The sequence below is a fragment of the Carassius gibelio genome, chromosome A4, assembly GCF_023724105.1.
Source record: "Carassius gibelio isolate Cgi1373 ecotype wild population from Czech Republic chromosome A4, carGib1.2-hapl.c, whole genome shotgun sequence".
In the NCBI taxonomy this organism is placed as follows: domain Eukaryota; kingdom Metazoa; phylum Chordata; class Actinopteri; order Cypriniformes; family Cyprinidae; genus Carassius; species Carassius gibelio.
The window spans coordinates 11,931,008-11,955,532 of NC_068374.1; the positions used below are offsets into that span (position 1 = coordinate 11,931,008).

The 24,525-nt window shown below is 45.0% G+C and overlaps 1 protein-coding gene and 1 long non-coding RNA gene across 2 annotated transcripts in view; one reads left to right on the forward strand and one right to left on the reverse strand.

Annotated features, from left to right (window-relative positions):
* LOC127969489 (C-type lectin domain family 10 member A-like) overlaps positions 1–24,525 on the reverse strand; it is a 423,625-nt gene that overhangs the window by 304,467 nt on the left and 94,633 nt on the right. The window lies entirely within an intron of this gene.
* On the forward strand, positions 8,556–10,418 carry LOC127969926 (uncharacterized). The gene is made up of 2 exons (XR_008156418.1): positions 8,556–8,676; positions 8,754–10,418. It is a non-coding gene; the product is annotated as an uncharacterized LOC127969926 (long non-coding RNA).

Below are 24,525 nucleotides of genomic sequence, written 5' to 3' on the forward strand. Positions count from 1 at the left end.
AGTGTTAAAGAAAACCTACCCATGAATGGTCAGCATCTTCCATTACAGCAATTGTTCTCCGGCCCATCCCTGCCTGAAGAAGGTTTAATTCTTCAATGTTTGTGGGTGTCTTCTCCACATATTTGTTCACTAAGTAGAACTGAATCGGGAAGCATTTGATGGTACTACTGAGGCTTTTTATGTTAAGAGCAGAATTTGTTCTCTTTTTCCCCGCTGATTTTCTTTTGGTAAAAGTCTTCCCAAACAGCCCTGGGAAGGATCTATAGAAGAGTAAAATAAGAGATGAGACAGGGTAAGATGCATTAAGAGACAAACAATGTTAAGCGCACAACATTAAAAAAAAATGATTTTGTAATGATGAAAAAAAAAAACAGCACTGTCAAGCTCTATTGCCTGAATATGACAAACCTTGTCATGTTCTGCTCAATGGCATTACCAGTATGCCTCTGGTTTGCAGATTCTGCAGAAACTCCTTATGAGAAACCAGCAAAACCACAAATTTGCCATTCAAACAAAGACAATAAATGAATAACAGAGTATATAAAATATTGCCCATCATAAGAATATTAAAAATAACTGCTTGTAAACAATATTAAGGTGACAATAACAACAATCCTCACTTTCTCTAGGTGCTGGCTGAGACAGGGCATTCTGCAGCAGGGACACCACCCGCCGTGCAGCATCCTGCAACTCTTCCTATCATATACACATAACATTATTTTATAAATTAACCTAACATAAGTTGATCATTTTGTGGAATAGGTAAACCTAGAAACATAAATTCTGTTTTCTATCTAATACCTAATCTGTACATACCCACATTTATCTTAATTATTCTTAAAAATTCTTATTCTTAAAAATACTGATAAACTGTGTATAATTTAAGTTGTTAAACTAAGTATAAGCATTAATAGGCAGATAGTTTACTCATATGTCAGATATCACATATGACACATCAATATGCGAGATCCCAAACATACACATGCGCTCTACCTAGTGCAAACACAACGCGAGGCGCTTGACCCAGTTTATTCGTAGATCATAGAAGTGTGATCTATACTAAGCCTCAGCAAAAGTCATGTAGTGTATTGCAGCCTTTAAGGTAAACAAACTAAGTTAATTGTGTCGATTTTCCATTAGGCCTCAATGGTGCACCTGACGTCAGTTCAACAGTAGGCCTACTTCGATGCGCAAAAGGATGCTGGATCAAAATCGCTTCTGTGTTGATTTTACGTCGGTTTGCTATCTGGGTATGCATTAGGTCTATATTTTTATATAGATTTTAAACTATAGCGATTATTCCTCATTTTACCTCTTTTTTCTCAGACATCTTGGCTGATTCCTTCCCCTCAAAAACGGCGGGTAAAAGAGAGAGGTGGGAGACTCAAGGTGACTGTATGTTGAAAGTGACCAATCAAATGAGCGGAGACATCAGCCACTGGCCCCGCCTCCAAAGTCTAAAATTTCATCTTGATAGCCGAACGAGCGAGAGTGCGTCACAGCCCCGTGCTCGCAAGACAGTATTTGTGCGCGTGGAGCAGAAACGCGCGCGGATACTTTCTGTGCGCTCGCGGTGCAGAAATGCGCCCGCGCGAGGATGGCATTTTGCGCGCGGATGCTGTTCTTTGCCCTCGTATCCTGTGCATGCGCCTAGATTTTATGTGCGCGAGTTTTGAGACTGAATAAACGCCATACGGATCACACACTACGGAGCACACCAGGACGTTCCTTACGGAGCACACACTACAGAGCACTCCAGGAAGTTCGTTACCGAGCACACCAGGACGTTCGTTACGGAGCACACCGTATCACACACTACAAAGCACACCAGGACGTTTTTTACAGAGCACACCGGATCACACACAACGGAGCACACCAGGACGTTCGTAACCGAGCACACCAGGATGTTCGTTAGGGAGCACACCGTATCACACACTACGGAGCACACCAGGACGTTCGTTACCAAGCACACCAGGGAGCACACCGGATCACACACTACGGAGCACACCAGGACGTTCGTAACCGAGCACACCAGGATGTTCGTTAGGGAGCACACCGTATCACACACTACGGAGCACACCAGGACGTTCGTTACCAAGCACACCAGGGAGCACACCAGGACGTTCGTTACGGAGCACACAGTGCTTTAATTGATCAACTTTGATTATTTATAAAAACATAACTATGCAGTTTTTAAACTTGTACCTGAAATTTTGTTTAGTTGTATTTATGATATTGCTAATTGATTTGTTTGTTCCCATCTTATTACGCACTGTTTACTTGTCTGTACCACTTTAATATTTGAAATATATATATTAACCTAGTTGTTTGTGCTCTGGTATTTTCTTTTTAAAGCACAGGCAAAATTAATCTTGCAGTGTTTTATAGGCTTCTGATTTTTCTCGTGTTATTCAGCTGCAACAGAATGCTTTGTAAAAAGACAGAATACATGTTTGACATCTAAATGCTCAACTTATTTTTATTTATATATATATATATATATATATACACACATATATACACAGTACAGACCAAAAGTTTGGACACGTTCTCATTCAAAGAGTTGTCTTTATTTTCATGACTATGAAAATTGTAGATTCACACTGAAGGCATCAAAACTATGAATTAACACATGTGGAATTATATACATAACAAAAAAAGTGTGAAACAACTGAAAAATGTCATTCTAGGTTCTTCAAAGTAGCCACTTTTAGCTTTGATCACTGCCTTGCACACTCTTGGCATTCTCTTGATGAGCTTCAAGAGGTCGTCACCTGAAATGGTCTTCCAACAGTCTTGGAGTTCCCCGAGAGATGCTTAGCACTTGTTGGGCCTTTTGCCTTCTGTCTGTGGTCCAGCTCACCCCTAAACCATCTCGATTGGGTTCGGGTCCGGTGACTGTGGAGGCGCAGCACCCCATCACTCTCCTTCTTGGTCAAATAGCACTTACACATTACGACCCTGTCTAGGCTAAGGCTGCAACATAAACTGAAATCAGCAATCAAAGATCCTTTGTACATTTATTTACAGTACCACAGAGTAAAAGCATAACTTCAGGGATGAGCAAAGGCCAAAACAACAATCAAACGCCAGGTAAGCTCCTAACAGAAAATACAAAATTTCTTAAAAAAAAAAAAAAAAAACACCTACCCTAACTCCCCATCTAATGAAAAACCGGAGAAAACAATATTTGTAAAAGAAAAATGGCACTCACCCCCTACAGCTTCAAAGTGTAGAAAAGGGTATTTACAAAACTATACAAAATGGAAAATGAGATTGACAACACCTTATCACCTCAATCCACACTGCACACAATAGGCAGAGCACCAGGCAAACTAAGAGTGTACTCACACTAGGCACGGTTGCCATGAACCGGGCCCGAATACGATTGTCCCCCCTCCCCACTCCCCCTCTGGCCTGCACTCACATATAGGGTTTCAGGATTCGTGCCGGAGCACGTTTACGTCATTATGGTGCGACGGTTTAGGAATAAACAGGAAGAGCGGCGCTCTCTGAACACAATGGAGTGCATCGCTCTGTTTTCTTTGTGGATAATTTTGTGTTGTTTGGTCCACAGCCTGTTGTTAAACAGATGTCGCCTTAGTGGTGCGAAAATTTTCACGTAATCGCACTGCTCGTATGAGGATGTTTGCAAGGTACCAGCTGAAGTGCAGCAAGGACTTTGCGGTTTAGTTTTTATGCGTTTTGCACCTCTGCCGTAGACCAAAGCGACCCTTTCCCTGCCATGTTGGTTTTGGAGCGTCGCAAAACCGTGATGCAAAGCGTCCTTTTCTGTGCTACGGCACGGTTAGCGCTCACACTGCATGCGAACCGCGCCCGAGTCCAACTGAACCGTGCCCTGGCTCACCTCTTCCAAGCGGGCCAGGGCCGGCTAATCGAGCCGTGCCCGGGCACAATTCGGAGCACTCACACTAGTCAAACGAACCGCGCTTTGGTGGTCAAACGCACTCGGGCACGGTTCAAACTGGCAGTGTGAGTACACCCTAAGAGCATCAACACTCTGTAGCAAACACACAACAGCACATGTACAATGGAACAAAAAGGAAAATCACAAGATGAGCAGAGCTCCCCCCTCGGGCACAGCAGATCCTTTTATTGCTGCTCCTTGGTCCCATTTTCACCAATCAGATCTGGAGATCACGTTGGTAGGATCCAATCCTGTGAAAGAGAGAACGATGGGACCAGCAAAGCAAGACACACTATATGTCTCAAGATGTAACACCCCACCCATAAATGTCAAACCACGCTTTGACAAAGTTAAACCACATCAAATTACAGGTTTTAAGGGGTTGACACAGTAGCACATCACCCAGGATTTGCTTACGGCTTTTGGGAATACACCTTATGCCCAGCCAAAACGTTACCTAGGGTAAGGTCAACACCATCAACAGGAAGTTTGGAGCATACATCACTTTGCACTTGTCCTGTAACCAGTCTAGATTTCATAAAGACATTATGCAATGGAATCTCAAAATGCTCAAGTCCAACACCACGAACAAGAATTTTAGCCCATATACATGACTTGATTACAAATGGTAAGACTATACACTATGAGAGACTGGCCTGCTCCCATGTCCCTCAATATGGTGATCTGCCTACTGTAGTTTTTGATTTCCTTAATGAGTTCTCCTGAAAAAAAAAAAAAAAAAAAAAAAAAGGCATGTAGAGAGCATTACGATTTGAGAAAGAATCTACGACGGTCTACAGATGCAACATCAACATCTGAATTGAGCAAACGGATTTCTCTTGTTCCAGACCTCACAGTTAGCTATATGATCTGGCTCAAGCCAATAGCAACGAACAGACTTTTAACCACTGTTGTTGTGGACAGACTTGTTTTTTCTTTGGATGGGATTCATTAGAGAAAACGTGGATATTTTCTTCTTTCAAAACCCCATCTAAACAGATGTACTCCTACTAACTCTCAAAGGGTGAAACGGTCTTGTGTGTCAGATAAAACTAATCCGCAAACTCGGTGGCTTTAGAGAGAGAAGAGACTTTTAAAATGACACACAACTTGGTCTCATCTAATAACTAACAGTTGTACAAAATCAGACACTTTGCTTGCTACACACCACTTCTAAAACAAAACCTGCGTCACGTGGACCAACTCCACAAAAGGTTTGATTAGATGATTTCACGTAGGCTCTACATTTCTGCCTGTCAGATACCAATTCATAAGCCCTAAACATGGCAGTCTTCACAACTTAATGCAACCTTGGTTCAATTTGTAAAATGGAAAACACTTCTTCGGCCTTACCTACCAACCTGCACCGCAGTAATGATACCCCCCTCTCTTTGGGCCATCTCAAGGTAGATGCCACTAGCGCGAAGCCAATGAAGTATGTATCCACCTCAGATTCCGTGAAAGGAGTCGCCAACGTAACATCCTTGCTAGCAACAAATACTGATGAAGTAAGGTGTTGAAACTTTAGAGAGGGTAGAAGTAACATCTTCTGTGGGCTGAGCGGAGATAAAAGAGCCAGGTCTATCATGACTATGTAATCTTGGAATCTTCAGCTCTAATCACCAGCAAACACAACAGCCAATGCTCATGCGCTTGCATCTAGATCAAACACGATGACTCAGGCCTAATCAAATGATCTAGTTTTACAGGATCCGGGACGAGCCGCCAATTGTTAAGGCCGCAACAAACTGAAATCAGCAATCAAAAGATCCTTTGTACATTTATTTACAGAGCCACAGAGTAAAAGCACAACTTCAGGGGTGAGCAAAAAAAAAAAAAAAAAAAACCCAAACAAAACCAATATTTGTAAAAGAAAAATGGCACTCACCCCCTACAGCTTCAAAGTGTAGAAAAGGGTATTTACAAAACTTTACAAAATGGAAAATGAGATCCTTTTATTGCTGCTCCTTGGTCCCATTTGCACCAATCAGATCTGGAGATCACTTTGGTAGGATCCAATCCTGTGAAAGAGAGAGAACGAGGGGACCAGCAAAGCAAGACACACACACTATATGTCTCAAGACGTAACACACAGCTTGGAGGTGTGTTTGGGGTCATTATCCTGTTGAAAAATAAATGGTCCAACTAAACGCAAACCGGATGGAATAGCATGCCACTGCAAGATGCTGTGGTAGCCATGCTGGTTCAGTATGCCTTCAATTTTGAATAAATCCCCAACAGTGTCACCAGTAAAGCACCCCCACACCATCACGGTGGGAACCAGGCATGTAGAGTCCGTCTGTTCACCTTTTCTGCCTCGCACAAAGACACAGTGGTTGGAACCAAAGATCTCAAATTTGGACTCATCAGACCAAAGCACAGATTTCCACTGGTCTAATGTCCATTCCTTGTGTTCTTTAGCCCAAACAAGTCTCTTCTGCTTGTGGCCTTTCTTTAGCAGTGGTTTAGCTTAGCTGCTTTTATCTTGCCATAATACAAATTCTAACAGTGTATTCAGTAGGACTATCAGCTGTGTGTCCACCTGACTTCTGCACAACACAACTTCTAGGTTTTTAAATAAGCTTGATATGTGTTTGGGAAGATGTTTTGTTGACATGTCGAGTGTTTTCGATATCATATTTAGTTTTTTAGACTTATGCTAATTGCTATTATTGGGATATTGTTCAGCAGCTAGCTAAATTCAGTTATGTAACGTTATGTGGCATGCAATGTATAACATAACAGTGATGAAGAAGGCAGGGAATTGACGAGGAGGGGGGACAAACTGCCATTGTTAAGCAGTGTATTTATGGGTTCATTGCCAGTGCAACTGATTTTGATATTTTGAGCATGTTTGTTGATTAGCTGAATACTTTTGTAGATACTTACCTGTTGTGTTTGATTGTAACGTTACCTGTTGAGGAGAAAAAAGTGAGAAATGCTGACATTGTTTGCATACCTGTTGAAGAACTATGAAAGAAAAGTTTATATTATTTTAATGTTTAAAAACAGTAAATTGTTAAATTATTTATACAACAAGACAAAAAGCTTTTTGTGGGCTTTTTTTTTTCCTCTCCCCTTTTCAGGGCGCAAGTAAGCAAAATTTAGCAGTCTCAGTCACAGTCCTGTCAGACCCATGTCACTATCAAGCTTACCACTGTCTTTTTGTCACGCAGTATCATTAAAATGCAAAAAAGAAAGAGGCAGGAGAAGATTGACACCTTTTTCAAGAGAAATCATATAAGTGAAGTTGAAAAATTTTGACATTAAACAACAGTAGCCCATTAGATATTGTTTGCGTTTATTTCATGATATTACTTTTCAATATTCACTGAGGTTTTTTTCAGTGCCACAGCTGTAACTGTTTGTCCCTATTCCTTTACCGCTGCCCATTATTACCACTTTAGGAGAGGAAGTTGCTGGAGGCATCAGTTTCAGAAAGAGGTCTATGAAGGAAGAGAGGCCATGTGTGTGTGTGTTGTGTCGTGGGTGGTGCTTATTTCCATGTGTGTCTGGTGTGTTTTCTTTTAAAATGTTTTGATTAGGGTGTATGTGAGGATGTGGCCATGCTTTTTTATATTTTTTAAAATGTAGGATTATTTTTTTTCCCAGCCAAACGCTGCAAGCCGGAAATCCGGAACGGTGCCGGAGAACTTTAAGCCCTGCATTTTGTACCCCTCCGTCAATGTATTCATTGTTTTTATTGTTTATAAACAAACCACATCCATCCCCCGCACTTTTGAAAAGCTTGCTACGCCCCTGGTGTCAACAGTCACACACATTGTGCGGGAGGAGATTGGGACAATAGGATGTTTTCCTTCCTGGGGAGCACACTGAGGAGACCCAGTTTGGCATCGACAACCATCAGTCTGATATGTTGTCACTGGTTGTGTCTGTGTTTCTAAAGATTAGGCTCCATCATGTTGCCAAACTCTCCTCTCTTGAACTACAGAAAGGGAGCACGAGAAAGAAGCTCTGCAAAACAGTCCTCTTTCAGGGGTTTTAGTGTGTGTGTGGGATTGTATGAGAGAGAGAGAGAGAAAAGAGTGTGTGTGTGTGTGTGTGTGTGTGTGTGAGAGAGAGAGGAAGGGAGAAGAGTGTGTGTGTGTGTGTGTGTGTGTGTGTGCGTGTGAGAGGGAGGGAGGGAGAAGAGTGTGTGTGTGTGTGTGTGAGATGGAGAGGGAGGGAGGGAGAAGAGTGTGTGTGTGTGTGTGTGTGTGAGATGGAGAGAGAGGGAGGGAGGGAGAAGAGTGTGTGTGTGTGAGATGGAGAGAGAGAGATGGAGAGATAGAGAGAAACAGAGAGAGTGTATATGTCACAAATTATAATAAATTGTTTCTTCTTATTAAAATATCTTATTTTACTGCAACTATCTGTTTCTGCTTCTTTATCATATTTATAGCTTGTGATTTATAAATATCCTACCTCACATATTTAGATTTTGGGCGTCTGGTCACTTATATCCCTTACGAAAAAGAACCATGGTTTTATTATAGTAAAACTGTAGTAACCCATGGTTTTTTTGCATATTTGTCACAAGGTGACGATCTTTAGGGGCGGAACCAAAATTCGGGAAGTTTGGTCCCGCCCGGAAGTGTTTCCGGAACTTCCGGTAGCGCCGTAAGAGGGAAAATCAGGGAATTCGATGCACCTGTGCCTAGTTAGGGACAGCGGTTGGTGATTGGAGGATACGCTGGACAAGGCAGTACTTAAGGCCAAGTTATTTCCCAGTCTGCGAGCTCTTTCTGGTGTGTGTGAAGCACTGTGCTGTGCCCGTCTTGGTGCGCTGCTGGTGGCTGTCTAACTCTCTCTCTCCCCCCCTCAGGCTGGAATTGTATGATTGTGAAGACATCGCGAACCTTAAAGGTTGAGAAGTGAACGGATTATACGGCGAATTGAGACGACGTGAAAAAGGGGATTGGAAGCGGCATTGATGTGAGTACTAAGAGCAAGCCGAAAGTGCCCTGTATATTGACCTGGCGTTGTGTAGATCTCTCCAGGAGGAGGAGGGCGGCCCTACCCCTAATATAGCGTGGTGGGAGAGCCGAAGGAATACTTATTGAAGTAGTCACAACGACGACATCACTAGCTAGGCCGCATATTCCATCGCCAGATCCGAACCAAGCGAAGTGAAGGAAGACGGGTGTCCTTTTCGTACACTGAGTGTGGTGGGTGAGTCTTCGTGCTGTGAAAACCTATAATTTTGACGTGGTGCTGTATATTGCTGTGGGTTGCTGTGTATTGCCGTGTGTCCTGTCAGATAAACCCCCGCCTTCACGCACTCCGTCGCGGGAGGACAAGGAGACTTCTGGTTCTAGCCTAGTTCAGTACAGTATATGTTGTGAGCGTGCTTCAGATCTCCGGAGATAGCACGGTACGCTGTGTTCAGCCCAGAGGTGGGAGCTATTCAAAGCAAACTAACTGTGCTTTGTGTCCAATCTGATACCTGTGGAGAGAAAAGGAAAGAGAGAGTGAGTAACACAAGGAGAAACCGAGGAAACCTGTACTTACAGTACGCTGTGTTCAGCCCAGAGGTGAGAGTCATTCAAAGCAAACTAACTGTGCTATTGTGCCCAAGTTGATACCTGTGGAGAGAAAAGGAGAGAGAGTGAATAACACGAGGAGGAATAGAGCGAACCCTGTACTTACAGTACGTTGTGTCCAGCCCAGAGGTGAAAGCCATCCAAAGCAGAGTAACTGTGTTTTGTGTCCAAGTTGATACCTGTAGAGAGGAGGAGAGAGAGTGAATAACGCGAGGAGAAATAGAGCGAAACCTGTACTTACAGTACGCTGTGTCCAGCCCAGAGGTGAGAGCCATTCAAAGCAAACTAACTGTGCTATTGTGCCCAAGTTGATACCTGTGGAGAGAAAAGGAGAGAGAGTGGGTAACACGAGGAGAGACCGAGGAAACCTGTACTTACGCCGCTGCCTGTGGAGAAAGAGAAAGCGAGTGAGCACCCAAGGAACGAACTGTGTGAACCAGTACTTACTGTGAGCTGCAATCAGCGAAGAGGTGAGAGCAAAACCAAGCCGAATTAACTGTGCCTTTGCGTCCCAGCCGTTGCCTGTGGAGGAAGAGAAAGAGAGTGAGCACCCAAGGAACGAACTGTGTGAACCAGTACTTACTGTGAGCTGCAATCAGCGAAGAGGTGAGAGCAAAACCAAGCCGAATTAACTGTGCCTTTGCGTCCCAGCCGTTGCCTGTGGAGGAAGAGAAAGAGAGTGAGCACCCCGAGAACGAACCGTCTGAACCAGTACTTACCGTGAGTTGTATTCAGCGAAGAGGAGGAAGAAGGAGGGCGCTACGGATACCTAAGACTCTGGCCGGGCCCCGAGTCCCACGCCCCGGATCCCCGTGGCCCCCTTGCTCCCTGACCTCTTCCCGGCCATAGCCCATCTGGAGGGCCGAGTCAGAGTTTAGTTTTAATTGCCCTTTCCCTATTCCCCAAGCTATTTTTAAATATTTAAATAAAGATTGTTTTATCACTTACTTGTTCTCGTGTTGTTTGGCCATTGGGTTGGCTTTGGGGACCTCCTCGAGTTGGAAGTTGAGAAGGGGTGTGGCTTAGTCAAAGCATAGCCCGCCCCTGGGTGTGACAGATTTGGCGTAGTCGGCAGGGTTTCCACCTCGAGTTGAGTAACCAAGGTCGTCCAATGACCGACGACGCGGGGCCTTCAGCCCAACCCCGTGCTATGCCCGTTTTTATGGGGAGCCCCTGGATCCAAAAGTATGGGGGGACAGAATCCGAGGTACGATTGTCTGAATGGAAGGCCCAACTAGAGTACCTGGCCGACCTACAGGGCCTTAGTGCAGCCCAGCGGCTTCAATTTGTGTTAAACTCCCTGGATGGAGAAGCGCGGCGAGAGGTGCATGCCGCCCCCTGAAGCCGTTAGAGCCAACGCCCAAACAGTGTTCCAGTTCCTCACTGAACAGTATGGTGACCACACCCCCATAGCTGTCCTTCGCTCCCAGTTCTTCAATTGTAAGCAGGGCCCCCGTCAACCGATTAGAGCTTTCGCCCTGAGGTTGCGAGAGCAATTCGCCCGACTACATACCCGTCAGGACCACGGGTTGGGAGATGGAGAGACTCTATTGCGGGACCAGTTTCTTCTGGGGCTGAAGGAGAGTCCGGTGAGACCGAGCCTACGTATCCAGTTTCGAAGGGACCCGGGTCTTACGTTCGAAGATCTGAAGAAAGAGGCACTGGCCCTGGAAGGTGATGAGACTGAGGTGAGTGGTCCCCCAGTGTGTGCGGCCGTCAGTGAAGTAGCACCAGCACAACCCGGAGGGCCTGACTGGAAGCAAGCACTGAAGGCTGAACTTTTGAAAGATGTCCGCGATCAGATGTCTGAACTGTCTAAAGCCCTCGTAGGAGAATTGCGCCAAGGACGGGCGCGGGAGGAACCACGGCCAGCGCCCCGAGACCGAGTGTACTCAGAGGGAGGCCAAGAGCCGTTCAGGCGCCCGAACCACTTTAATCGGCCCCGTTTTGAATGGGACGAGCAAGGGCGACCCATCTGCAACCGCTGTGGCAAACCAGGTCACTATAGCCGCCAGTGTGGGCCCCGCAGGGCGTCAGAAGGGGTTTTTTAGGTCGGCCGGCCACTGTGGGTCGCGTGGCCGGGACCCCTCGAGAAGACCCTGGAAGAGGATATGGCTCTAGGAGCCAGATGATTGGGCGTAGCCCCGTGGCGAAGGTGAGAGTGTGCGGCAAGGAGATTCAATGCCTGGTAGACACAGTTTCCCAAGTGACGTTATTTGCTGAGAGTTTATCCGAAGAAGTGTTTGGGAAACAAGGGGCACCAGGGGCGGAGGCCCCCTGGCTTACTCTGAAGGGCGCAAACGGCCTCGACATCCCATATATTGGCTACCGATTGACGGACCTAGAGGTTCACGGAGTGATGGTCCCCCAGAAAGGTGTGATTATCGTGCAAGACCATTGTCTGGGTGCACATCGAGCCCTGTTGGGCATGAATGTCCTCGCTGATTGCTGGGAAGAGCTATTTCGGGCTAGGCCCGTATCGAAGATACCACCTGCAGAGAGGCCCAAGTGGGAGTGTGTGGTAGCTGACTGTCGAAGGGTGCAAATGAGCCAAGTCCGCAGAGAACAGGAAGAGGTAGGAAGAATGATGTGTCGTTTTGCTTTGTCTGTCCCCGCAAAAAGTGAGGCTGTTGTGTGGGCGCGAGTACCGCCCCGAAGAGCGGGCCCAGAAGAGTGGGTGCTGGTGGAGCCCCATGTGGATTGTCCACAAGTGGAAGTGGCACGAGGACTAGCGACGGTCCGGCGGGGGAGAGTCCCCGTGAGGATACGGAATGTACACCCATACGCGGTGCAACTACATTGGCACCAACGATTAGCCCGTCTGACAACGGTTACACCCCACCAAGTAAGGGAAGAGAGGGATATTAATTTTCGTCAGGTGTGCCCCACTGTCATCGAGGTGGCCCTGACACAAGTAGACACCCCATGGGGTGGTATGGAGAGGAGTGTGCCGAGCCACCTGGCGGGTGAGTCATTACAAGGGGAGGATTTAGAACAAGCACAGACACAGAAGTTACAGGCCCTCCTTCGGAGATGGCAGCATGTGTTCGCCACCCACGATGAAGACTACGGATGCACCCAGGTGGTACAACATCATATACCTACCGGGGATGCAGGGCCCAGCCGGGAGAGGTATCGCCCAATTCCGCCCACTTTGTATACCGAGGTACGTACACTCCTGCAAGGCATGCTGAAGCAAGGAGTCGGCGTTCCAGACATTGAAGCAGGAGCTGCTACAGGCCCCTATCTTGGCATACGCAGATTTCACAAAACCATTCCTTTTGTATACAGATGCCAGCAATCTCGGGCTGGGAGCGGTGTTGGCTCAACGGCAGGACGGAGTCGAGAGGGTCATCGCGTACGCCAGCCGGAGCCTCCACCCAGCCGAGAGGAACGATGCGAACTATAGTTCTTTCAAATTGGAGCTGCTGGCATTGAAGTGGGCCCTAAGTGAGAAATTTAAAGACTACCTCTGGGGTGCCAAGGTGACGATCATTACAGACAATAACCCATTAGTACACTTACAGACGGCGAAGCTGGGAGCCGTGGAGCAGCGGTGGGTGGCCCAACTGGCCAACTTTGACTATCAACTACAGTACCGACCAGGGCGTGAACACACGAACGCGGACGTCCTCTCAAGGCTGCCCGAAGCGGAAAGCCCCGGAGGGGCCAGCCCGGAGGAGGGCTATATGGTAGGAGCAGTAGAGGCACCAGGCAGCAGACAAGAGGCCGTGCCTGAGAACTGGGGATGGGATCCCCGTCGGTGGAGGGAGAGACAGGCCAGGGATCAAGATGTGCGGCTGGTAAGAGAATGGCTGGAACAGGGCCGACGGCTGACGCCAGCGGAGAGGTTAGCCCAGACGGATACTGGGAGGAGGCTGCTGGGGCAATGGGACAGGCTGGAGCTGAGAGATGGCGTTCTGTGCAGAAGGGTCAGTGACCCGAAGTTGGGCGAAGAAGTACGCCAGATCGTGGTACCCGCAGATGAGGTAACGGCATTAGTTTCGGCGTACCACAACCAGTTGGGGCACCAGGGACAGGAGAGGACCGTGTCCCTGCTTAGGAGATTCTTCTTTTGGCCCGGGCTAGAGGCATCGGTGCACGCCCTAATTCAAGCTTGCCCGAGATGCATATTGTTTAAGTCCAGACGGGAGGTCCGAGCGCCAATGGTACCCATCCATGCGAAGGCCCCCCTTCATATCATGGCTATGGACTTCTTGACACTGGGCCGACCACGAGATCGCTACCAGAACATCTTGGTAATAACGGATTTGTTCACAAAGTACGCTTGGGCTATCCCCACCCTCGACCAGACTGCAACCACCACCGCTACAGTTTTATGGCGGGCCGTCTTCCAGACGTTCGGATGCCCGGAGTTTCTGCACTCCGATCAAGGAGCCAACTTTGAGTCCAGGGTAATAAGAGAACTATGCCAGTTGTACGGTTGCACGAAAACTCACACCACTTCGTATCATCCTCAGGGGAACGGCGGCTGTGAGAGATTCAATCAGACCCTATTGGGGCTGCTGGGGACCTTGGACCAACAACGGCAGGACGATTGGGTGAGTGCATTGCCAAACCTCCTACAGGCCTATAACAACAGTATACATAGTACTACGGGTTACGCCCCCACGTACCTGATGTTTGGCAGACACATACGAATGCCTACTGACCTGGTCCTAGGAGTGACAGCCGACCAAGAGGAAGCAAGTGTAACGGAGTGGGTGGGGAGCCATCACCAGCGCTTGCATTTCGCCTACGAGCAGGTGTCGAAAAGGATACAGACGGCAGGAGAGAAAAGTAAGCGGTTGTATGATCGGACTGCTAGGGAAGCCCCTCTACTGCCAGGAGAGAGGGTGTTGGTGAGAGATAATCGGCGGCAGGGGAAGGGGAAACTGAGTGACCGTTGGGAGGCCACCCCTTATGTAGTCTGCCGGCAGCAGAGGCCGGGACAGCCGGTCTATACCATCCGGCCAGAAGGGAAGTCAGGCCCCGACCGTGTGGTGCACCGGAACATGATTCGCCCATGCCCTAACTACCCTGAAGCCGTGGAAGAAGTCCCCACGGAACCTGTACCAGCGGCCCCCTGGATTGAAGGTTGGGCTGTGGTACCAGGGAGACCCGTGGTGGCACCACCCCCGATCGCCCCGAGAGAACCAGAAGCAGCCCCTGAACAAGCTGAGCCCGATTCACCAGTGAGACGATCCCAGCGAGAGAACCGAGGCCGACCCCCTGCCCGCTATGGTGAGTGGACAGCCCGAGGACGTTCTAGGGACTAGAACGGATTGGCGGGGGAGGATGTCACAAGGTGACGATCTTTAGGGGCGGAACCAAAATTCGGGAAGTTTGGTTCCGCCCGGAAGTGTTTCCGCCCGGACCGGAAAAACCGAACACCGGAACTTCCGGTAGCGCCGTAAGAGGGAAAATCAGGGAATTCGATGCACCTGTGCCTAGTTAGGGACAGAGGTTGGTGATTGGAGGAATCGCTGGACAAGGCAGTACTTAAGGCCAAGTTATTTCACAGTCTGCGAGCTCTTTCTGGTGTGTGTGAAGCACTGTGCCGTGCCCGTCTTGGTGCGCTGCTGGTGGCTGTCTAACTCTCTCTCTCCCTCAGGCTAGAATTGTATGATTGTGAAGACATCGCGATCCTTAAAGGTTGAGAAGTGAACGGATTATACGGCGAATTGAGACGACGTGAAAAAGGGGATTGGAAGCGGCATTGATGTGAGTACTAAGAGCAAGCCGAAAGTGCCCTGTATATTGACCTGGCGTTGTGTAGATCTCTCCAGGAGGAGGAGGGCGGCCCTACCCCTAATATAGCGTGGTGGGAGAGCCGAAGGAATACTTATTGAAGTAGTCACAACGACGACATCACTAGCTAGGCCGCATATTCCATCGCCAGATCCGAACCAAGCGAAGTGAAGGAAGACGGGTGTCCTTTTCGTACACTGAGTGTGGTGGGTGAGTCTTCGTGCTGTGAAAACCTATAATTTTGACGTGGTGCTGTATATTGCTGTGGGTTGCTGTGTATTGCCGTGTGTCCTGTCAGATAAACCCCCGCCTTCACGCACTCCATCGCGGGAGGACAAGGAGACTGCTGGTTCTAGCCTAGTTCAGTACAGTATATGTTGTGAGCGTGCTTCAGATCTCCGGAGATAGCACGGTACGCTGTGTTCAGCCCAGAGGTGGGAGCTATTCAAAGCAAACTAACTGTGCTTTGTGTCCAATCTGATACCTGTGGAGAGAAAAGGAGAGAGAGTGAATAACACGAGGAGGAATAGAGCGAACCCTGTACTTACAGTACGTTGTGTCCAGCCCAGAGGTGAAAGCCATCCAAAGCAAACTAACTGTGCTATTGTGCCCAAGTTGATACCTGTGGAGAGAAAAGGAGAGAGAGTGAATAACACGAGGAGGAATAGAGCGAACCCTGTACTTACAGTACATTGTGTCCAGCCCAGAGGTGAAAGCCATCCAAAGCAGAGTAACTGTGCTATTGTGCCCAAGTTGATACCTGTGGAGAGAAAAGGAGAGAGAGTGGGTAACACGAGGAGAGACCGAGGAAACCTGTACTTACGCCGCTGCCTGTGGAGAAAGAGAAAGCGAGTGAGCACCCAAGGAACGAACTGTGTGAACCAGTACTTACTGTGAGCTGCAATCAGCGAAGAGGTGAGAGCAAAACCAAGCCGAATTAACTGTGCCTTTGCGTCCCAGCCGTTGCCTGTGGAGGAAGAGAAAGAGAGTGAGCACCCAAGGAACGAACTGTGTGAACCAGTACTTACTGTGAGCTGCAATCAGCGAAGAGGTGAGAGCAAAACCAAGCCGAATTAACTGTGCCTTTGCGTCCCAGCCGTTGCCTGTGGAGGAAGAGGAAGAGAAAGAGAGTGAGCACCCCGAGAACGAACTGTGTGAACCAGTACTTACCGTGAGTTGTATTCAGCGAAGAGGAGGAAGAAGGAGGGCGCTACGGATACCTAAGACTCTGGCCGGGCCCCGAGTCCCACGCCCCGGATCCCCGTGGCCCCCTTGCTCCATGACCTCTTCCCGGCCATAGCCCATCTGGAGGGCCGAGTCAGAGTTTAGTTTTAATTGCCCTTTCCCTATTCCCCAAGCTATTTTTTAATATTTAAATAAAGATTGTTTTATCACTTACTTGTTCTCGTGTTGTTTGGCCATTGGGTTGGCTTTGGGGACCTCCACGAGGTGGAAGTTGAGAAGGGGTGTGGCTTAGTCAAAGCATAGCCCGCCCCTGGGTGTGACATATTGACTGCCATTTGTAAAACCACAGATTTACTACAAATACCATGGTTAAACTATGGTTAATATAGCAAAACCATGGTTAATTTGTGGTAACCATGGTTTAACTACAGTAACCATGGTTTTTTGGTTTTATTTGTAGTAAAACCATGGTTAATTTTCGTAAGGGATCTTATATTAGAATATAATATGTTACTGTAAATCCTATTATGAATATTAAAATACGCTGAACCATGTGTCCTGTATCATAGCTGCATGAATGACCTTTGCAGCAAAAAAAACCCGCGTCAAAATCAGTTAGTTATTCAGTGAGATATGATTAATTTAATGCGCTGACAGCTCATTGCACCTGGCAAACAATTTACAATGAGTGGAGCTGGCGACCGGTCCAAAATGGCGGCTCCACGGCTCGTTCGTGCCAATAAGCAGTAGCGACGCCTCATTGGTCGCTCTGAGCCGTTGCTGCGATACGTCAACGCGTCCGCCATGTTAGTGAGGGCAAGACTGTCTTAAAAATACACGGAAGTAAACGGGGAGCTGCGGTTTATTCTGAATAAAAACACGATAACGTTCACATTTATCAACCGATTTCAGGTTTGTGATCCACGTGCAGTTAAAAAAAACGTTGCCTCCAGTTATTTAGTTAGGTTTGGAAAATTATTAATTTTCGTAAGGAATTGTGAAAGCTCACATTTGTCTCACTTGTTGATTTCGTTGATTATTTTCTGTTTACAATTCTAATGTTAATTTAGTATAACTGTGACATATGCATGTAATGTAATTTGAATGTACATTCAATTAAATGCAGTTGTTTTATTGCTTTATCTGAGTTCAAATTCCACTTTTTTTCTTTCTTGTGTCTCAGGTCAAAACACAGCTCATCCCCTTTGAAATACTGGGAAAAAAAATCTAAATAATACATCTTTAAGCACGAATAATTTGCTATTACTGAGAAAATTGAATAAAACATCAAAAAGTGTCACACTTGTAGTCTGCTTTTCATTTGATAGCACTCCATAATCTACAGATAAACTCCACAACAAATAATAACACATGTAACTGATGAGCCTTCATGGATCCAGTGAAAATTAAAATATTATGCACTGATACAGTACACAGTAAAAATATAGTAAAAGTGATATGTTATATTAAAAAGTATATGTAGTACAACTTGAAGTAAAGTGAATAATATGAAAAGTGAGTACAATGACATTTTGTTCTATAATGCACATTACACACACTGATGCAGAAAACACACATTTTTAAAAAGTGGTTTGTTTTTGTTAATACATATGAATGTTTGGGTGTGAGTGTGTGAGGTTTACCTTGTACAACAAAATCTCAAAGTATAGTTATGTTTATCACAGACCAGAATATGAGATGGTCCCCTCAAAAAACTTTATATTAATCAAAATTAATAATCATTATAACAACATCACAATGATTTCATTAATGATATTGCAGCTGGACTCACTATGAGTTCCTGTGTTTTTCATTTCTAGGCTATTAACATCATGTAGTTTTTGTGTAAAGATACACACAGTACATGATCAGCATTAAACAGCCTGTGCCAAGCTTTTTAAATGCAGTCTACAATATTGTGATCGACTGAGGAAACTGGTTATATTTAATTATTAATAACTAATAATTCCTTACATTTATATAGCACTTTTCTGGGCACTCAAAGCACTTTACATAGAAGGATGAATCTCCTCAAGCACCACCAGTGTGCACATCTACCTCCAAATATTTGACAAAAACTACAGAAACATTTAATAAGGTAATTATATTATTTATATTAAATTATATTTTTGTAAAAATTATCTTTACAGAGAGAAACAGAGGGGGGGTGGGGTTGGAATATGAGCAGGGTCAATCTGTCGATTCATTCAGGGCTGCTCTGGGTTTAGTACAAACTAGGGATGTCACAATTCTCAATATAATATTGAACCATTCGGTACGACATCCACGGTTCAATACGCGCTTGTGAATTGCGTTTTTTTCGGTTTTACGTTTAAATAATTTAAATGTGTCTTATTTCTCTCCGAATTTACTGTGTGTGCCTGGTGTACGAGCTTAGAGGAGGAAACTCCTCCCCGCGAGTAAATATTTAGGGGGCGCTGAACAATTATTCCAATCCACACTTTAACATGGCGAGCGGCGGTGAAGTGAGGCTACAGTACGAGGAAGCGCTGGCGTCTTTCAAATCCGTAGTGTGGAGACATTTCGTTTTGCCGTCGACTATAACGCAGAGGAAGAAAAAATGGTAAACAAAAAAATGACTGTCTGCCAGCATTGTTTTACACGTGTAGCCTACTCAAACGGTAACACTTCCAACATGACTGCACATCTGCGCCGACATCACCCAGCAATCACTGTCTGAAGGCAGGATAGCAGAGCAGGTAATAAAGTCCTTCAAAAAACAACAGTTCCTCGCTGAATCCTTCCAGCACACATACCCAACTAGTTCCGAGAGACACATAAAAATAACAAAGGCAGTGGGGGTGTTCATTGCGAAAGATTTGCAGCCATTTTCGGTGATTGGAGACGTGGGCTTTTGTCATCTTATAAAAACTATCGATCCGCGTTACAGACTACCGTCTCACACTTTTTTCAGCACCAAGATAATTCCCGACCTCTATGAAAAGACGTGCAACAGTATTGTGAACGAATTGGCTAAAGCACAGAGCCTTGCTCTGACCACAGATGGTTGGACCTCGCGGGCAACCATGAGTTACCTCACTGTAACTGTTCACTACATGTCGGATTGGGAAATGAAAAGCGTTGTACTCCAAACGCGTCCCCTGTATGAAGGTCATACAAGCGCTCATTTGGCAGAAGAGTTGACAAACGCAGTGAATATGTGGAAGTTGAGGAGGCCAAATATGTTACTCCCAGTCACTACAGATAACGCTCCGAATATTGTGAATGCAGTCCATGAAGCTGATGGGCTGGGGCCACAGATAAGTTGTTTTGCGCACATTGTAAACCTAGCAGCCAAGAAAGCAGTGTCAATCAACACAGTGTCCCGCCTCCTGGCGAGGGTTAGAAAAATAGTGACATTTTTTCACAAAAGCACCAAAGCCCACCATGTTTTGACTGTGAAGCAGGAGATGTAAAACTTGCCCAGACACAAGTTAAAGGGGTCATGAAATGAGAAACCAAATTTGCCTTGATCTTTTGGAATATAAGAGGTCTTTGTACCATTAAAACGTCCTGCAAGTTTCATAGCTTAAGACGTCCTCCCCATTATAAACGAGCCATTTATTTAATCAAGCTCTAAATACAGCTCGTTCTGGATCCATGGTAAGAAGTGACGTCACGGTGCGAAGTGACGTTCCAACCATTTGCATATGACCGCCTCCAGCACAAGACAACTACGCTCATTTCGGATCGTTGTCGCGCTGCGCGCCTCACAAGTGTTCAGTCGACGGACAGCGAGTGGGTCTGTGTACAGGAAAATTACAATGCCACGCAGATGTGCTGTTCCTGGCTGTGGACAAACAACATCTTTGAATACGCTGCCGAAAGATCCTGACGTCAGGGAAAAATGGATGCAGTTTATTTGTATAAGAGAATCTTGAAAATATGTCGCCTTTCTAGTAGGCCTACATGTAATAGAAGATTAAAAATGTTGCCTTATCAATGCTGCATCTTCAAATATGGCCTGTGCATGCATTTTTGTCCGCAGTACACCCTATCATTTCATTGAAATTAGGTAAATAATGTTGAACTGTTAGCATATTAAACTATAGAATAATTATGCAAAAATAAACCGTTTTCAAGTGTCTCGGGTTACAATTTTTTTATTAATTCAAAATAGTTTCACTTTCCATGTGGACACGGGCTGATCCAGTCTTCGTTGTTGTGGTGATGGTTCATTTTCCTCTGATTCCTCATCTGATTCCGGCTCAAACATATAAGGTTTTATCATTGCAAGAGCCATCGCTTCGAATGCATCACTCGCTACTAAACAGTTACGCTCAATCCGCAAATGTTCCGTCAAATGTCGTTAGCCAATCATAACAGTGGGCGTTAACACTGAACTCTTAAAGGGGAAACAACCCAAAACAGACTGTTTGAATAAAAGGATGAGAAACAGGGTGGGAAAATGTCATAATTCACTACATTTTAAAAGTTTTTTTTTTTTTTTAACTATAGTAATACTATAATTGCACCTAGGGGACCATAATAATAAAATAAAAAAACCCATGTCATGACCCCTTTAATTCATGATGTCACAACTCGGTGGAATACAGTACATGACATGTTGGAAAGATACACAGAACAGCAGCCCGCCATCTATTCTGCCTTACTGGACAAAAGTTTTAAGCTGTCCGTCAAGAACGTAACCATGTTGAATGACAGTGAACAAAAACTTGCAGAAGAACTGATTCAGGTCCTCACACCACTGAAAACAGTGACAGCTCTCATGAGCAGTGAAACAACCCCCACTATATCAATGATCCTTCCTCTGAAAGAGATGATTCTCAAATCCATGTCACCAGGAGACCAGGACGGTGCGACAGTCAAAGAAGCCAAAGCAGCCATTATAAATGACCTGGCAAAGAGGTACACTGACCCGAATCTTCATGATTGCCTCCAAATTGCCACAGCCCTTGACCCCAGGTTTAAATCCCTGCCTTACCTTGATGAAGACTCTCGCGATAAGCTCTACAGGAATATCATCCATGAAATTCTGGAGCATGAACAGCAGGTACTATTTGATTTTTTTTTTTTTTATCGTTTGTTATTTTGATTGTTTTATCTATTTAGATGCTTCTTATAAATTGTGTCCTTTTCACTGATCAAAATAATTTAACATTTGTCATATGTTACACTAGAGGTGGTTGTGGTTCTGAGCTGTGTGTGCTTATATGTGTAATAATTATACTAAAGGATCATTCTCTTTGATGCAAAGGGTCTAGTGGAGAATCCTGTGCCCTCCACAGATGAACACAATCCATCCTCTCCCCCTCCCAAGAAGAAGACAGCAATGTCAGAGGTATTTGGGGAGCTTTTCAAAACTGAGGAAAAGCAGGGTAAGCCATTTCCCCAGATCATTGAGGAGGAAGTCACCACATACAAGTTAGCAGACAGTATTCATGTGGATGAATGCAAGTTCCCCCATGTAGCAAAAGCTGCACAACAACACCTCTGTGTCCCAGGAACCTCCGTTGCGAGTGAGAGAATTTGCTCCACTGCCGGGGACATTGTAAGTGCAAAACGCTCTCGCCTTGCTGCAGAGAATGTTGACAGGCTTATCTTTTTACAGAAGAACCTCAAAATCCAAGAATAGATAGCTGACCTAAGTCAAATTGCACTTTACATTCCAAATGAAGGATACTGTACTGGAGTACTGTTAAGGTTAATTAAGATGGTTTATGTTTACTGAAGTACAAGTATGTTTATTTGAAATGGTCAATTTATCTTTACTAACTTGACATGTATGTTTATTTTCAAAATTTGGGAATTTATGTGTTCCCCAGTTTGTACATGGGCTACAAACAGCTGTGTGATGTTTTAAAATAAAATAAAAAAATATATATTATACAATACACTAGGAACTAGTGGGCTTTTCTTTGCTCTTAAGTAAAATAAAGGAGTATTGCAATAAAATAAAAAAATTCTTCTTAACCTTTTACTGTTCTTATTGCCTGTGCATAGAATAACAGAAATACACTCTTATGTGTCAAGCCATCAGAACCGAACCGAAAACCGTGGTTTAAAAACCGAGGTATGTATTGAACCGTGGGCTAACCGTATTGTTGCATCCCTAGTACAAACACAACACTAGCCTGTGGAGGTACAGTCTTGTCTCTTGGAAATGCAGAGAACAGCTTTCCTCAGCTTTCTTTGCCCTGTTTGCAACTGGCTAAAAGGGAAGAGAAAATAATAATATAATACATAGAATCAGTTCGCAGTTTTATGAAAAGCTATGAAATCCTTAAAATTAAGTGATGATAAACTTAATCGGTAACACTTTAGAATAATGGTCCATTAGTTAATGTTAACATGATCTAAGCAAGAACAATACTTCTACAGCATTTATTAATCTTTGTTGATGTTCATTTCAACATCATTTCAACATTTACTAATGCATTATTTAAATCAAAGGTTGTGCTTGTTAACATTAGTCAATGCAGTGTGAATTAGCATGAACTAACAATGAATAACTGTATTTTCGTTAACTAACATTAACAAAGATGAATAAATACAGTAATAAATGTACTGTTCATTGTATGGTCATGTTAATTAATGGACCATGATTCTAAAGTGTTACCACTTAATCTTTGTAAATAAGTAACGGTAGTGATGCTTTAGCTCCATCACTAATCGAGACAGTCTAAGCTCACTGTACATATTGTGCTCATAACACCATTTAGTTTATGATATAAACGTAAATAATAATTCATTTAAACTTTGAATTCTTAGGCAGGTGACACACTGGATGCGTGGCGCAAGCGTCTCAGCCGCGTGGCGTGTCGGGTTTTAATTCGGCTCCCATGTTAACAGGTTAGAGCTTACAGACCGCCTGCGTGAGGCGCGCGTCTCAGGTGCGGCTCGAGCCGCGCGGCAAACGCGTGCTTGCTAGAAATAGAACCGACGCCTATTTTTACCGCGACACGCGCGCGTGTTGGAAGCTTTTCCAGGCTAAATATAATAGGAAAATGTGTTTAAATGTCATTTTGTACACAAATACATATGAAATAAAGATATTTTGATATTTGAAAGTCTATAGGTTGACATAAATTCAGATATAAATGTAATAAAAAAAAAAAAAAATTATCGATTTTCAAATATTGCACTTGTCAAACATAATCTATTTCGCCATCAATACTTTTGACGGTGTCCTTTATCAGTAGGCGTAGGTGTAGGTGTGTAGAAAAAAGTATATATTGTTGTAATGAAGACATGAGCCTGGTCTGTCAACGGTCTCCCTCTACAGCAGCAGCGCGCCAGCGCCGCATCAGGCACGCTTCTGGTGTGTAAAGACACAGAATCCGCCACGCTTCTGGGACGCTTCAGACACGCGGCACTCACGCCACGCATCCAGTGTGTCACCGGCCTTATAAAGTCTCAGCTTTCACCGCTAACTACGTTAGCGATATCGCTATTATTAATAGTCTGACACTAGTGGTTAATTAAGCTGTCAACATAATGTTAAAAATGACCAAAAAACATCGAGAAATAACGGTTTAGTCTTACTTATGAAAGATAATACCCCGAGATCTGTTTTTATTATAGTGTGAAGGTTTGTAGATGTTTTCTTCTGTCCTGATGTGAGAGTTATGACAGTTGCCCGCTCCAATATGGCGGCAACGTTGACGTGCGGTCGAGCGGCCAATGAGGCATCTAGCTATTTATATGTCTATGGTCTTACCAAGGGGCAAGGAACTCGACCGGAAGTTGAAGTCGGGTGGGGGCTGCCATCTTTTAGCAGAACTTCACTTGCGTTAGCATTCCCATTGACTCCCATTCATTTTGGCGTCACTTTGACAGCGAATAACTTTACATCTGAGGCGTTTAAAGACTCTGTTTGTCCATTATTTATTTCTAAAGATACACGACAATATATAAAGGGCTCCATTACCTTCTATGTTACATTATGGCCCCGTATAAACAGTTTTTGTAAAAAATAGGCTAACGATTGCGTCATAACCACTCGGCTCTCTGTCGCATAACCGTACAGACAGGAGGAGAAGCTTGCAGGTAATTAACTTAATATGGCGTACTGGCGTTACATTTTAAAATACTATACAAAATAATTAATCAGAATACTTACTCCTGCTCACTCAC